Here is a 17,567-nt window from a genome sequence, read left to right on the forward strand (position 1 = left end):
TCAGTTCAGAAAAGACAAGAAGAACTTTACCAAAGGTAAAGTTGTCAAAAACTTGGCACCACCTGCGTTCACAGGCCAACAGATCCTGGATCAGTTAAACGCCCTCGACCCTGATCCAGAGCGTCCAGGGTATTTCAAGGGGTATAATTCAAAACACGCGTGGACTCACAAGCCATGCTTCTGGGATCTGCCTTACTTCAAAGACCTCCTTCTTCCACACAATATCGACATGATGCACACTGAAAAGAATATCGGAGAGGCTATTTTTGGTACATTGTTCAACATAGATGGGAAGACAAAGGATAATATTAAGGCTAGAGTCGATCAAGAGACACTATGTCATAGACCGTTACAAAACATGCGAGAAGGCAAAGGAAAGCAGAAGTGGTCGAAGCCAAAGGCGTGGTTCAATCTTGGAAGGCCAACTATGAGGGAAATTATCTTGTGGGTCAAAATACACTTGATGTTCCCCGATGGGTATGCAGCGAATCTAAAGAGGGGAGCGAGTCTTGAAAAATTAAAAATCTTTGGTCTCAAGAGTCATGATTGGCACATATGGCTAGAGCGGGTAATGCCGGTGATGTTACGTGGCTTTATTCCTGAGGATAAATGGCTAGTACTGGCGGAGCTGAGCTATTTCTTCCGTGTTCTTTGTGCGAAAGAATTGTCGCCTGGCGTGGTAGAAGACATGGAGGAGTTTGCACCGGAGTTGTTGTGCAAGTTAGAGAAGATCTTTCCACCGGGCTTCTTTAATCCAATGCAGCATTTGATTTTACATCTACCGACCGAGGCAAGATTGGGTGGGCCCGTGCAAGATCGTTGGTGCTATGCAACTGAGAGGATGCAAAAGACCCTTCGAGCTAAATGTAAAAATAAGCGTAGAATTGAAGCATCGATGGCTGAGGCATTCATTACTGAGGAGGTGGCAAACTTTGTGACAGCACACTACGAAGCCAAAAATCATCATTTGCATAATCCAAAGCCTCGGCACAATGATGGAGACCCTAAAAAAGGTGGGTCCAACCTCAGCCTACTCAAAGGGAAGCTCGCACCAGCCGGTGCTTCGAAACCAATAACGTTGGATATCGAAGAATGGCAGACATTTCATTGTATATCTTCAACAACCTAACCGAACTGCGGCCGTACATCGAGTGAGTTCTCGGCACATTTTCCCGTAACTTCTAATTCATTTGAACTACTCTTATTCCCGGATATTTCAAACAGCCGTTACGTCGTCAAATTCTCGGATGGAGCGGTGATCGAAAATGATTCCGTCGAAGAGTATGAGCTTCTGTCAAAGACAGGAGGCGGCTATCCCGGTTTCATCTCTTGGTTCAAACAAACGGTAATTATCAATAATGGACCATTTCATTCTTGGTCTAACTTGCGGCTAATGCAACAACCGTTTCGTATTAAACTTGTAGGCTCATTCAAAGTCTATGGACGCCGAATTGAGACAAGTCGCTAATGGTTTTGACTATAAGGTCCGTTCATTTGAGAAATACAACATCAACGGATATCTCTTTCGTACCTTTGGCAAAGAGCTATCTATGCCCGACCGGAAATCTACAAATTGTGGTGTCTCTGCTATCGGCGAAGGTGTTATCGAGTATTATGGAAGAGTTGAAGCAATTTATGAACTTCCATTCTATGGTGAAAACCCACCGAACGTCGTAGTCTTCAAATGTTATTGGTTCCAGCCGAAAAAGACTAGAAGGACTCATGAACATATAGGACTAGTCGAAATCAATCCAAACACCCATTTAGATGTTCCCGATGTCTATATTACGGCTCAACAGGCGACCCAAGTTTTCTATCTACCGTGGGCATGCCAAACGGATAAGAATCTGGAAGGTTGGTATGTTGTTTATGAAGTGCCGCCACATGTCAGACCACCTCTCCCAAATGAACAGGATTATGAACCTCACATTGACCCACACACATATGATGGAGAATTCTTCCAAGAAACACGTCTTTCCAAGAAACGTTTCAACAACCGCCGTGCTTCATCCAAGAACATGGAAGTAGACAGCGACAATGAATCCGACTCCAGCCCTCAGCCGGAACCAGAAGACCTGGAACTCGTAAAGGTTACTGATGCGGATGACCTGTCAATGCTTCAACGATTAAAGGAAGGCCTTTCACAACTTCACGCCATTGAACCCGATGAGCACGTCATTCATGAAGACATGCGTGATAGTGATGATGATGATGCATTTATTGATGATGATTATTAGTTTGTAAGATTCACAACTTAAATTATATATTTTTTAATCTTTATTATTCATGTACATATTATTATTCATGTCAGTCATTCAATTTTTGTATGTTGTACTAATTTCTTTTAATCTTTATCATGGCAGGTGTTGAAAGATGGTGGGCGCGGGTCCAGAGCGCTCGACGGGTTCTTCCCAGGCGCCCCGCACGAGGGGTGGTACTTCCCTTCCACCCCTATCTCTCTGTAGAGCCTTGGCAGACATTCTTTCGACACCAGCCGGGGGTTCTTCTTCGTCGGCGGCATTGCCCACTGGGAGAGGTGCTGGTCGGGTAGGGATGAAGGGGAAGGGTACAGGGAGAGGTGGTGGCCGCGGAAGATCCAGGAGGACTGTTGAGCCGTCCTTGCCACCACCACCAGCTCATTCACCCGAGCATAGGACTAGTATGGTCGACCCGTTTGCGGAGGAGGCTACGGGGACTCCGGTCCAGTAGCCTGGTGTTCACGGGCATTCTCCCATGAGACTCCGGTCCAGGAGCAGCCTCGGGTCGAGGTGCATTCGGCCCAGGAGCAGCCGGAGGAGACTATGGTTCCGGAGGCTTCACCCGACGTGGAGAGGCCCGGATGGGAGCCTTGGCCGGATCGTACCGAGTTGCCGGATTGGACCGAGGGTCCGGGTGGCTCAGGGGGCGGGGATGGCGGGGATGAGCTTACGGATAGTGAGGGCGATGTGCAGGTGGACGGGGCCACCGTGTACAAGCGTGGTAGTACACGTCTCCCGGTCGCCCCGGCTACCCGCGAGCAGAGGCGGGTGATTAAACCTGAAGGACATAGGTAAGTACATTTACCCTTTTTTTAGCTTTTGCCTTCAAGTTTGTTCAAATATCTAATGCGCTGACCTTATCATACTGCAGGGGATGGGTACACCCTCTTGGAGTCCGCAGGCCGAACTCCGTCCTTGGTGTGCTTTGCCGGACAAATTTCCCGGGGTTTGTCACGTTGCCTCGTGAGGGTCAGGTTCCTACACTAGGATTTACCTGGGAGCACTACCAGGCTGCACAGGCCCCGCCGGAGGAGATTATAGATGGTGTCTTGTGCCACACGAGGGCCGAGATGGTGATCAACCGCTTTTGGGTAAATTATCCTTTTACAGAATCTAAAATTAACAATATACATAATTATTGTACTAATCGGTGTTTTCACGTTTGATTGCAGACCTTCTATAGGTGTGAGGATGGATATGAGGAGGAGGCGGCCAGGGTTCTCGAGGTCGAGTGTAGGCGGTTACTACAGAACTTGCGCCACGAGGCTCGGCCGCAGGCTATTCGAGATTACTACGCCACGCGTGGTATTAAGAAGCAGAAGAAGGATTGCTGCGGAAAGTTTCTGAAGAAGGAGAAATACATGAAGGTAATTACCTATTCTTAAGTCCTTCTACGTAGTTTTCTTGATTTCATTCATAGGCGTAGCGCTGAAAATTCTTTCTAATAACTTACAGGTGCCCCCGAGATGGTGTGCGGATAAGATGGATTGTTGGGAGGCGTTGGTTGATGAGTGGTGCACAGGCAGCTGGCGAGCCGTCCACGAGAATGCGAAGGATCGGCGTAGCCAAATGGTTGGTGTGCCACACCATCAAGGCAGCGCCAACTTACTTCAGTTTGGACGAAACTGCGTATGTGATTTGCTTCATGATTCATGTAATTCATTCTTGATGCTAATATTTTGTTCCTCTCTTTTAGGCGCATCACAATAAGACTGAGATGCCACACTTGTACGACCTTTATGGCATGGCCCATACTGCCTCGTACAAGAAGGCGAAGGCATTCTCTGAGTCTGACCTGGATGATCCCAATAACTTCACCAACATATCATCCCACCAGAAGCTCATGGCATACAGGGACGCGGGGAAGGCTACGAAAGGGGATGACTTTTACCCTAGCCAGGAACCTTTGGATCCAGAGCTGGTGATGATATCTGGTGGCGGGAGGCCCCATGGCTCGATAGCCATTGGAGATGGGATAATACGTTGTCCACTCACTCTTCCGGAGATCAAGGCGCGCCAGTCGAGCAGATGTCCTGAGATAACGTCTCGTCCACGGCCAGTCGAACTTGCAATCGAGGTTAGTTGTACGGACTAAGAACACTTTCATCCATTTCATTATGTGTGTCACCATAGATCATTACTGTGGTAACGAGGAATGGTGTTTCAGGCTGCTCTTCAGAAAGAGAGAGCGGCAAACCAGGCTGCTCTTGAGAAAGAGAGATTGGCAAGCCAGGCTGCTCTTCAGGCTGCTCTTGATGAGAGGGACCAGACCACGGCACGATTGCTTGAGGAGGAGAGGGCCCGGAATGAAGCGGGTCAACGGGCCCTGTACGAGATTTTTGTGGTATGTTTTTTTTCACATTAGCCAAATCATGTGTGTAATGTCTGTTTCAATACTAACTAATACGACCCACTCTTCAGGGTCTGTGCGAGAAGAGCGGTCAAGTCCCTCCGCCGATGCCCGTCTTCTCTTCGATTGGCACGGTGAGTTTCATTATAAACTAGTATTAATAATTGAGTGTCATCATGCTAACTGACACATTGCAAAATATCTTTTCTGCAGAATAACTCCCGAGCGGCATCGCACGACCCTTCTCCAGGGCAACCGTCTCCAAACGAAGCCGGCGCGAGCAACCGTGGTGTTTCTCCTCCTTGATGACCACTACGGTAAGTTTCTCCTCCAAACTTAGCTTGTTTTCATCTAAAATGAGATAATTAGCCCATCTATCTCCAAGAAGACATAATTAGGTAATTTAGCTCCAACAAGAGTAGAAGAAATAGGAAAAATGAAAAGAAAGAAGAAGAAGAAGAAGAAGAAGAAGAAGAGAAGAAGGAGAAGGAGGAGAAGGAGGAGGAGGAGGAGGAGAAGGAGGAGAAGGCCAAGGACCTTCTACTCCTTCTCCTCCTCCTCCTTCTCCTCCTTCTCCTTGATTTCTTCTTCTTCTCCTCCTCCTCCTCTTTCTTCTCCTCTTTCATATTATCCTTGCTTTAATTTCCCCAACAATGACATAATTAATATTATATACTTAGTTAGTTTTCCTCTAAAATGGGATAATTAGCCCATTTAGCTCAAAAAGACATAATTAGGTAATTTAGCTCCAACAAGAGGAGAAGAGGAGAAGAAATAGGCAAAATGAAAAGAAAGAAGAAGAAGAAGAAGAAGAAGAAGAAGAAGAAGAAGAAGAAGAGAAGGAGAAGGAGGAGGAGAAGGCCAAGGACCTTCTATCCTTCTCCTCCTCCTCCTTCTTGATTTCTTCTTCTTCTCGTCCTCCTCCTCTTCCTTCTCCTCTTTCATATTATCCTTGCTTTAATTTCCGCAACAATGACATAATTAGCCCATTTAGCTCCAAAATGCCATAATAAGCTCAAAATGGCATAAGAACCTTGGTTAGCTGAGTAATATTATATACTTAGCTAGTTTTCCTCTAAAATGGGATAATTAGCCCATTTAGCTCAAAAAAGACATAATTAGGTAATATAGCTCCAACAAGAGGAGAAGAGGAGAAGAAATAGGCAAAATGAAAAGAAAGAAGAAGAAGAGGAAGAAGAAGAAGAAGAGAAGAAGGAGAAGGAAGAGGAGGAGGAGGAGAAGGCCAAGGACCTTCTATCCTTCTCCTCCTCCTCCTTCTCCTCCTGCTCCTCCTTCTTCTTGATTTCTTCTTCTTCTCCTCCTCCTCCTCTTTATTCTCCTCTTTCATATTATACTTGCTTTAATTAACCCAAAAATGACATAATTAGCCCATTTAGCTCCAAAACACCATAATAAGCTCAAAATGGCATAAGAACCTTGGTTAGCTCATTATTATTATATACTTAGCTTGTTTTCCTCTAAAATGGGATAATTAGCCCATTCAACATAATTAGGTAATTTAGCTCCAACAAGAGGAGAAGGGGAGAAGAAATAGGCAAAAAAAGAAAGAAGAATAAGAAGAAGAAGAAGAGAAGAAGGAGAAGGAGGAGGAGGAGGAGGAGGAGAAGGCCAAGGACCTTCTATCCTTCTCCTCCTCCTCCTTCTCCTCCTCCTCCTCCTTCTTCTTGATTTCTTCTTCTTCTCCTCCTCCTCCTCTTTCTTCTCCTCTTTCATATTATCCTTGCTTTAATTAACCCAACAATGACATAATTAGCCCATTTAGCTCCAAAATACCATAATAAGCTCAAAATGGCATAAGAACCTTGGTTAGCTCATTAATATTATATACTTAGCTTGTTTTCCTCTAAAATGGGATAATTAGCGCATTTAGCTCAAAAAAGACATAATTAGGTAATTTAGCTCCAACAAGAGGAGAAGAGGAGAAGAAATAGGCAAAATGAAAAGAAAGAAGAAGAAGAAGAAGAAGAAGAGAAGAAGAAGAAGAAGAAGAAGGAGAAGGAGGAGGAGGAGAAGGCCAAGGACCTTCTATCCTTCTCCTCCTCCTCCTTCTCCTCCTCCTACTCCTTCTTCTTGATTTCTTCTTATTCTCCTCCTCCTCCTCTTTCTTCTCCTCTTTCATATTATCCTTGCTTTAATTAACCCAACAATAACATAATTAGCCCATTTAGCTCCAAAATGTCATAATAAGCTCAAAATGGCATAAGAACCTTGGTTAGCTCATGAATATTATATACTTAGCTTGTTTTCCTCTAAAATGACATAATTAGCCCATTTAGCTCAAAAAAGACATAATTAGGTAATTTAGCTCCAACAAGAGGAGAAGAGGAGAAGAAATAGGCAAAATGAAAAGAAAGAAGAAGAAGAAGAAGAAGAAGAAGAAGAAGAAGAGAAGAAGGAGAAGGAGGAGGAGGAGGAGAACGCCAAGGACCTTCTATCCTTCTCCTCCTCCTCCTTCTCCTCCTCCTCCTCCTTCTTCTTGATTTCTTCTTCTTCTCGTCCTCCTCCTCTTCCTTATCCTCTTTCATATTATCCTTGCTTTAATTTCCGCAACAATGACATAATTAGCCCATTTAGCTCCAAAATGCCATAATAAGCTCAAAATGGCATAAGAACCTTGGTTAGCTGAGTAATATTATATACATAGCTAGTTTTCCTCTAAAATGGGATAATTAGCCCATTTAGCTCAAAAAATACATAATTAGGTAATTTAGCTCCAACAAGAGGAGAAGAGGAGAAGAACTAGGCAAAATGAAAAGAAAGAAGAAGAAGAAGAAGAAGAAGAAGAAGAAGAAGAAGAAGAAGAGAAGAAGGAGAAGGAGGAGGAGAAGGAGGAGGAGGAGAAGGCCAAGGACCTTCTATCCTTCTCCTCCTCCTCCTTCTCCTCCTCCTCCTCCTTCTTCTTGATTTCTTCTTCTTCTCCTCCTCCTCCTCTTTCTTCTCCTCTTTCATATTATCCTTGCTTTAATTAACCCAACAATGACATAATTAGCCCATTTAGCTCCAAAATACCATAATAAGCTCAAAATGGCATAAGAACCTTAGTTAGCTCATTAATATTATATATTTAGCTTCTTTTCCTCTAAAATGGGATAATTAGCCCATTCAGCTCAAAAAAGACATAATTAGGTAATTTAGCTCCAACAAGAGGAGAAGGGGAGAAGAAATAGGCAAAATGAAAAGAAAGAAGAAGAAGAAGAAGAAGAAGAAGAAGAAGAAGAAGAGAAGAAGGAGAAGGAGGAGGAGGAGGAGGAGGAGAAGGCCAAGGACCTTCTATCCTTCTCCTCCTCCTCCTTCTCCTCCTCCTCCTCCTTCTTCTTGATTTCTTCTTCTTCTCCTCCTCCTCCTCTATCTTCTCCTCTTTCATATTATCCTTGCTGTAATTAACCCAACAATGACATAATTAGCCCATTTAGCTCCAAAATACCATAATAAGCTCAAAATGGCATAAGAACCTTGGTTAGCTCATTAATATTATATACTTAGCTTGTTTTCCTCTAAAATGGGATAATTAGCCCATTTAGCTCAAAAAAGACATAATTTGGTAATTTAGCTCCAACAAGAGGAGAAGAGGAGAAGAAATAGGCAAAATCAAAAGAAAGAAGAAGAAGAAGAAGAGAAGAAGAAGAAGAAGGAGAAGGAGGAGGAGGAGAAGGCCAAGGACCTTCTATCCTTCTCCTCCTCATCCTTCTCCTCCTCCTACTCCTTCTTCTTGATTTCTTCTTATTCTCCTCCTCCTCCTCTTTCTTCTCCTCTTTCATATTATCCTTGCTTTAATTAACCAAACAATAACATAATTAGCCCATTTAGCTCCAAAATGCCATAATAAGCTCAAAATGGCATAAGAACCTTGGTTAGCTCATGAATATTATATACTTAGCTTGTTTTCCTCTAAAATGACATAATTAGCCCATTTAGCTCAAAAAATACATAATTAGGTAATTTAGCTGCAACAAGAGGAGAAGTGGAGAAGAAATAGGCAAAATGAAAAGAAAGAAGAAGAAGAAGAAGAAGAAGAAGAGAAGAAGGAGAAGGAGGAGGAGGAGGAGGAGGAGGAGGAGAACGCCAAGGACCTTCTATCCTTCTCCTCCTCCTCCTTCTCCTCCTCCTCCTCCTTCTTCTTGATTTCTTCTTCTTCTCGTCCTCCTCCTCTTCCTTCTCCTCTTTCATATTATCCTTGCTTTAATTTCCGCAACAATGACATAATTAGCCCATTTAGCTCCAAAATGCCATAATAAGCTCAAAATGGCATAAGAACCTTGATTAGCTCAGTAATATTATATACATAGCTAGTTTTCCTCTAAAATGGGATAATTAGCCCATTTAGCTCAAAAAAGATATAATTAGGTAATTTAGCTCCAACAAGAGGAGAAGAGGAGAAGAAATAGGCAAAATGAAAAGAAAGAAGAAGAAGAAGAAGAAGAAGAGAAGAAGGAGAAGGAGGAGGAGAAGGAGGAGGAGGAGGAGGAGGAGGAGAAGGCCAAGGACCTTCTATCCTTCTCCTCCTCCTCCTTCTCCTCCTCCTCCTCCTTCTTCTTGATTTCTTCTTCTTCTCCTCCTCCTCCTCTTTCTTCTCCTCTTTCATATTATCCTTGCTTTAATTAACCCAACAATGACATAATTAGCCCATTTAGCTCCAAAATGCCATAATAAGCTCAAAATGGCATAAGAACCTTGGTTAGCTCATGAATATTATATACTTAGCTTGTTTTCCTCTAAAATGACATAATTAGCCCATTTAGCTCAAAAAGACATAATTAGGTAATTTAGCTCCAACAAATGATATATAGTTCACCACACATATACTTAGCTTGTTTTCCGCTAAAAATGACATAATTAGCTGAAAAACATCATATTTTGTTCTTCTTCTAACTTTATTATTCACATTATTGCAGATTGGATATACTACATGCATGGAAGCTGGCATTCATGGAGTTGAACAATGTCGATGGATGAACTTTATATGTATATCATCTAGTTTTCATTTGAGTTGATGAACAATGTCAAACTATATGTATATGTATATATGGATAAACAGTGCAATACTTGGTATGTTGGTTCTTTGGATATATGGGGATGTACATTGGTGAATCATATATGTGTGGTGAATTATATGTATATGTGTTGGCAAGTATATGTGTGGTGAACTATATATCATATATGTGTGGTGAATTATATAAATTTGCTGTCAAATATATATATATATATATATATATATATGTGTGTGTGTGTGTGTGTGTGTGTGTGTGTGTGTGTGAAATAATATAAAACAAAAAAAACGGGAACTATATAGTCTCTTTGCCGTCTAACAGCTGATGGCAAAGACCTGTGCCATCAGTTGGCAGACGGCAAAGGTGCCACATGGCACCCAGCTGTGCATTCTGGGGTGTCTATGTAGTCTCTTTGCCGTCAGCCTCCAGGATGGGCAGACGGCAAAGAAGAGGGAACAGGGGAGGGGGGAGGAAGAGGCAGACGGCAAAGAGTAGAGAGAGGGGGAGGGGAGGAGCTGGCAGACGGCAAAGATGGACAGGGAGGCAGACGGCAAAGATGGAGGGGGAGAGGAGGGGAAGAGAAGGCAGACGGCAAAGATGGACGAGGAGGCAGACGGCAAAGATGGACGGGGAGGCAGACGGCAAAGCCTCCGTTAACCCCTAACGGAGGCAACAGCTGTCGGCTACCGTCTCGAGCACTTTGCCGACTGCTCCTAATGAAAGCTGACGGCAAAGAGCTTTGCCGTCCTCTTTGGGGGGCAGACGGCAAAGAAGGTCCTATGCCGTTGTAGGCTGACGTAGAAATTTTGCCGGCCGTGAGAATCTTTGTCGTCTGTGATATTGTCTTTGCCGTCCGGGATATTGTCTTTGCCGTCTGTGATGGCAGACGGCAAAGAAGCTGATTCCTGTAGTGAGTTGAGGTTTTCCACTAGGGAATCCGACGAGATCGCGAGCTTCGTGATTGAGGATTTCTATGCGGCTTGTGGCAATTTGTGATGGACTAGTTGGAGCACCCCTGCAGGGTTAAATCTTTTCGAAAAGCCGTGCCCGCGGCTATGTGGCAACGTGGAAGCTTTGTTTAACACTGGTTCTAGATAACTTGAAGTTAATTTAATTAAAATATGCCAACTGTGTGCGTAACCGTGATTGTCTCTTTCGTGAGTTCCTTCTCCGATCGAGGACACGGTGGGGTTATGTCTGACGTAGGTAGGTGTTCAGGATCATTTATTTGATCATCAGTAGTTCACGTCCGTTTTGCGTAGATCTTCCCCCTCTTATTTCTTGTACTCGTAAGTTAGCCACCAAATAAATGCTTAGCCGCTGCTGCAACCTCACCACTTAACCATACCTTACCCATTAAGCTTTGCTAGTCTTGATACCTTTGGAAATGAGATTGCTGAGTCCCGTGTGGCTCACAGATTACTACAACACCAGTTGCAGGTACAGGTAAAGGTTACTTGACGCGAGCGCGTTGATTGTGCATTTGGAGTTGCTTCTTCTTCTTCTTCTTCTTCTTCTTCTTCGATCTAGGATGGGTTCCAGGCCGGCAGCCTGGGATAGCAAGGATGGACGTCGTTCTTCTTTTGTCGTTTGTTTTCGTGCGTAGTCGGACCCTGCTCTTACTCTTGATGATTATGTAATGTACTGATGTGACTCTGATGTAGCTTGTGGCGAGTGTAAGCCAACTCTTTATATATCTCTTCTTTTCAGTACATGTACTTGTAACGATATCCATTCTTGTGACACGACGAGATGCGCTTCTATCCCTGACGAGGCCCTCGTGCCAAATTGAGGATAGGGTCGCATCTTGGGCGTGACAGTAGTGGTGGTCAGGATGAGTAAATATAGGCGTGATGGAGAGGAGGAAGAGTGACAGTCATGTCGTTTTAACTACATGCTCTTCAATGAGCCATGAACTGTGTGACTCCATGAATTGTGTGCAGACCGAGGAGAGCAATGATATGGGCACAGAGGTGCTCCCTGCCGTTGACAAGAAGGGCAAGGAGGCGGTTCATCCAATGCCCAAGGTGGTGCTGCCGCCCACCGCCGAGGAAGAACCGAAGGCACCAACGGTTGGCGACGACGAGCGCATGCAGGATCCCCCCAGCAGCAAGCGCCGCAACTACGACCACTACCATGAGGAGGGTGGCCCAACTCACTTCTGCAGGGTCATCCTTGCACTGAAGCTTGAGTGCATCCCCATGCCCCTGGACTTCACCAAGCACTTCGTCGCGGTGCCGACAGAGTTCAAGCTAAAGAACAACATTGGCTGCTCCTCGAGGGTGATTGTCAAGCTGATGAACTACAAGGTGACCCTGGGTCAGGGTTGGGCCACCTACGTCGTTCTTCATGAGATCAATATCGGCTACATGGTGACGTTCAAGCTCCTGACTCCCGACACCCTCAAGGTCATCATCTTCGACGACGATGGCATTGAGGTAGTCAACAAGGGCGGGAAGCACGACGAAGCCTTTGCCGCCACGGACTAGGGTCGGGACACCTCCTTCCTAAGTACTATCGAGTCTGCTTGAACTAGTTTATGCGTTGAACAGTTTGAACTATCGTTGTGAACTATGCTATTAAGTAGCTGAAGCTCTGTTTATGCTCTGCTCTGCTCTGCTTATGATGTGTGGTACATGGTTGTGCCTAAGTGTGCTCGTAACCTCACCAACTAGTCAAAGAGGTTACCGCACACTAGGCGTTGCATACAACCAAACACCGTGCCTTGGGTTTTCCCACTAACATGCAGACAACCAAACACCAGGCAGTGTGGTTCAGCCCATGCAGCCAAGAGGGCATGCAGGCAACCAAACAACTTGCAGATGGTGCATTTGAGGTTGTTTTTGCTCAACCAGGCTGAGTTGAGAAGGATATGCAATCCAGCTACTATAGACTAAAGGAACCAAACACGCCATAAGGCTCCCAACAGTCCACCAACACACACCAACAATTGTCCACTCAAACACTGATACGTCCCAAACGTATCTATAATTTATGCTTGCTCCATGCAAGTTTTGGGTGATATTGCTATGTGTTTTGTACACTTTCATACCTTTATCAACATATTTGGACAAACCTACTAACTCAGTGCACCCAGTGCCAGTTTCTGTCTGTTGATGTCTGTGAATTGCAGTTTTATACTCATATTTACAATGCCCGAAAAACTCCAGAAAAATATTTAAAAAATCAACGTTCCAGAAGACTCCAAACAGCCGAGGGAGGGCCAGAGGGAGTCACTGCTGCAGCAACAAAAGTCCTTCCCTGGCGTGTAGGAATTCTTCTTGTTACTTCTCTGGTTTGCGTCGGTTTTTTCCTTGAAGAGGAAAGGGTGATGCAGCACAGGAGCAGTAAGTATTTCCCTCAGTTTGAGAACCAAGGTATCAAACCAAAAGGAGGACCTCGTCAAGTTCAAAGTACCTGCGCAAAAACAAACAAGCTTGCACCCAACGCTTCAAAGGGGTTGTCAATCCCTTCAAGATTGTTTGCAAAGGTGAGATCTGAAGGCGGAAAGTGCAACGAAGTGAAAAGTGTAAGGCTGAAAATATGGTGTGGAGTAGACCCTGGGGGCCATAGTGTTCACTAGAGGCTTCTCTCAAAATAGCAAATATCACGGTGGGTAAACAAATTACTGTCGAGCAATTGATAGAACCGCGCAAAGTCATGACGATATCTAAGGCAATGATCTAGCATATAGGCATCACGTCCGAGACAAGTAGACCGATACTTTCTGCATCTACTACTATTACTCCACACATCGACCGCTATCCAGCATGCATCTAGTGTATTGAGTTCATGACGAACAGAGTAACGCTTTAAGCAAGATGACATGATGTAGAGGGATAATCTCAAACCAATGATGAAAACCCCATCTTTTTACCCTTGATGGCAACAACACGATATGTGCCTCGCTACCACTTCTGTCACTGGGTGAGGTCACCGCACGGTATGAACCCAAAACCAAGCACTTCTCCCATTGCAAGAATCATAGATCTAGTTGGCCAAACAAAACCCACAACTCGAAGAGAATTACAAGGATATGAAATCATGCATAAGAGAGATCAGAAGAAACTCAAATAAGATTCATAGATAATCTGATCATAAATCCACAATTCATATGATCTCGACAAACACACCACAAAAAGAATATTACATCGGATAGATCTCCATGAAGATCATGGAGAACTTTGTATTGAAGATCCAAGAGAGAGAAGAAGCCATCTAGTTACTAGCTATGGACCTGTAGGTCTATGGTGAACTACTTACGCATCGTCGGAGAGGTCATGGTGTTGATGGAGAAGCCTTCCGTGTCTGAATCCCCCCTCCGGCAGGGCACCAGGACGTGCCCCGGATGGGATCTTGCGGAGACAGAAGCTTGCGGCGGCGGAAAAGTGATTACGATGCTCCCCTGATTTTTTTGGGAATATTTGGGAATTTATAGGCGCAAGATCTAGGTCAGGGGGCCCACAAGCCTGCATGGCGCGGCCCCCTGGTCGCGGGGTGGGGGCTTGTGGGGCCCCTGGAGCTCTTCTGGCTTGGCCCCCAAGCTCTCCGATCTTCTTCCGTTCCAGAAAAAATCTTTTCGGGGATTTTCTTCCGTTTGGACTCCATTTCAAAATCTCCTCTGAAAGGGGTCAAAAACATGGAAAAAACAGGAACTGGCACTTGGCACTGAGTTAATAAGTTAGTCCCAGAAAATAAATAAAAGGCATGCAAAACATCCAAAGTTTGACAAGATAATAGCATGAAACCATAAAAAATTATAGATACGTTGGAGACGTATCAAGCATCCCCAAGCTTAACTCTTGCTCGTCCTCGAGTAGGGAAGTGATAAAGAATGAATTTTTGATGTGGAATGCTACCTAGCATAGTTGTCCTTTGCAACTTCTTTCACGTGGCATGAATATTCAGATCCGTACGATTCGAAACAATAGTTTGCTATTGACATGAAAACAGTAATACTTCAAGCAAACTAGCAAAGTAATCATGAACTTTCAAAATAACAAGGCCAAAGAAAGTTATCCCTACAAAATCATATAGTCTGGCTATGCTCCATCATCCTCACACAACTAATGTAAATCATGCACAACCCCGGAATTAGCCAAGTAATTGTTTTCGCACTCTTACTTTCTCAAACTTTTTATAACTATCACGCAATACATGAGCGCGAGCCATGGATATATCACTATAGGTGGAATAGAGTGTGGTGGTGGTTGTGAGACAAAAAGGAGGAGATGGTCATATTGACTCGGCGTATCAATAGGCTATGGAGATGCCCATTAATAGATATCAATGTGAATGAGTAGGGATTGTCATACAAGAGATGCACTAGAGCTATAAGTATGTGAAAGCTCAAGGGAAAACTAGTGGGTGTGCATCCAACTTGCTTGCTCACGAAGACCTAGGGCAATTTTGAGGAAGCCCATCATTGAAATATACAAGCCAAGTTATAAAACGAAGATTCCCACTAGCATATGGTAGTGACAAAGCAAGAAGCTCTCAATCATGAAGAACATGGTGCTATTATGAAGCACAGGTGTGGAAAAAGATAGTAGCATTGTCCCTTCTCTCTTTTTCTCTCATTTCTTTTTTTTATTTGGGCTCTTAGGCCTCTTTTTTTATTTTCTCTATTTTTTTGTTTTTGGTCTCTTTGGCCTTTTTTATTATTATTTCCTCACATGGGACAATGCTCTAATAATGATGATCATCACACTTTTATTTACTCACAGCTCAAAGATCACAATGATAATGACTCCATAGGAAATGCCTCCGGCACTGCACCGGGATGTGCAACGATCTAGCATGATCATGCAATGGCAATATGAAAGTGACGGCACAAGTCATTAGACGGAACGGTGGTAGTTGCATGGCAATATATCTCGGAATGGCTATGAAAATGTCATAGCAGGTAGGTATGGTGGCTGTTTTGAGGAAGGAATTTGGTGGGTTTGTGCACCGGCGAGCATTGCGCGGCGCTAGAGAGGCTAGCAATGGTGGAAGCTGAAAGTGCATCTATACCATGAACTCAACATTAGTCATAAAGAACTCACATACTTGTTGCAAAAGTTTTTATTAGTAATCAAAACAAAGTGCTAAACGCATACTCCGAGGGGAAGGGTTGGTAGGTGTAAACCATCGCGCAATCCCGACCTCAACACAAAGGATGACAATCAATAGATCAATTATGCTCCGACTTCCTAACATAGCGGTTCACCATACGTGCATGCTACGGGAATCACTAACTTCAACACAAGTATTTCTAGATTCACAACACCCTACTAACATAGCTTTTAATATTACCGAATCCGTGTCTCAAAACTAATTGAGAGGAATCAAAACTTCTCTTTCTACTCAATGCACATGAAGATGGAGGTTTTTGCATCCTCTTTGGGTACCTAGCACATGGGACTTCTTTCATAGCATAAGCCGACTACCAAATCAGGCACCATTGTGCTCTAAAGATATAAGTGAAACACAAGAGCAAAAGTATCTAGCTCAAAAGATATAAGTGAAGCACTAGAGCAGAAGTATCTAGCTCAAAAGATATAAGTGAAGCACAATGAGCATTCTAGCAAAATCACGATGAGTACATGTCTCTCTCTCTCTCAAAAAGGTGTGCAGCAAGGATGATTGTGACACAACAAAAATAAAAGACTCCTATGATACAAGACGCTCCAAGAAAAACACATATCATGTGGTGAATAAAAATATAGCTCCAAGTAATGTTACCGATGGATTGAAGACGAAAGAGGGGATGCCTTCACGGGGCATCCCCAAGCTTAGGCTTTTTGGTGTCCTTGAATTTGGCTTGGGGTGCCTTGGGCATCCCCAGCTTGAGCTCTTTCCACTCCTTATCTCTTTGTCCATGAGAACGTCACCCAAAACTTGAAAACTTCACAACACAAAACTTAAACATAAAATTGTGATAACATTAGTACAAGAAAACAAACTACCACTTCTTTTGGTACTGTAGAAAACTTGAATTCCATCTATATTGATGATGAGCTACTGTATTCTCACTTTTCCATGGCTAGTACCCCCCCCCCATACTAACCATAGTTTCATCAAAACAAGCAACCAACTCAATAAAAACAGAATCTGTCAAAAACAGACCAGTCTGTAGCAATCTGTATACTTCGTATACTTTTGGTACCTCAAAAATCTGAAACATTACGACGGTCTAGGGAAAAAGCATATAAATCAGAAGCAAAATGAATCAACTCAAAATCTCTTTTTGAATAAAAATGAAATATCATCTCGTGAGCAAAAAGTTTCTGTCTTTTTCCAGCAAGATCAAACAACCATTACCAAGACCAATCATAAAGGTTTTGCTTGGCTCAAACACAAAAAGAAACATAAAAAACACAATCACAACAGAATTGTGAAAGTGTGGACGCAACAAAACAGAAAGAAAAAAGATAAATTCATTGGGTTGCCTCCCAACAAGCGCTATTGTTTAACGCCCTTAGCTAGGCATAGTAGCGATAGAATCACATATCGTCGTCTTTGGTGCTCAAACCATAAGTAGCCCTCATCATGGATTCATAAGGAAATCTTATTTTATTTCTAGGAAAGTGTTCCATGCCCTTCCTTAAAGGAAATCGAAATCTAATATTCCCTTCCTTCATATCGATGATAGCACCGATAGTCCTTAGGAAAGGTCTACCAAGAATAATAGGGCATGTAGGATTGCAATCAATGTCAAGCACAATGAAATACGGTGATAAATTGGTGAAGTGAGGGAGAGGAAAACGAGAGGCAACTGGCAAACAAAGTAAATGCAAAAGATGAGTTTGTGACACTTACTTGGATGAGTTCTTGACTTGATCTTCCTCCCCGGCAACGGCGCCAGAAATTCTTCTGCTGCGGCAACAAAAGTCCTTCCCTAGCGCATAGGAATTCTTCTTGTTACTTCTCTCGTTTGCGTCGGTTTTTCCCTTAAAGAGGAAAGGG

Source organism: Hordeum vulgare, chromosome 5H (genome assembly GCF_904849725.1).
Source record: "Hordeum vulgare subsp. vulgare chromosome 5H, MorexV3_pseudomolecules_assembly, whole genome shotgun sequence".
Taxonomy (NCBI): domain Eukaryota; kingdom Viridiplantae; phylum Streptophyta; class Magnoliopsida; order Poales; family Poaceae; genus Hordeum; species Hordeum vulgare.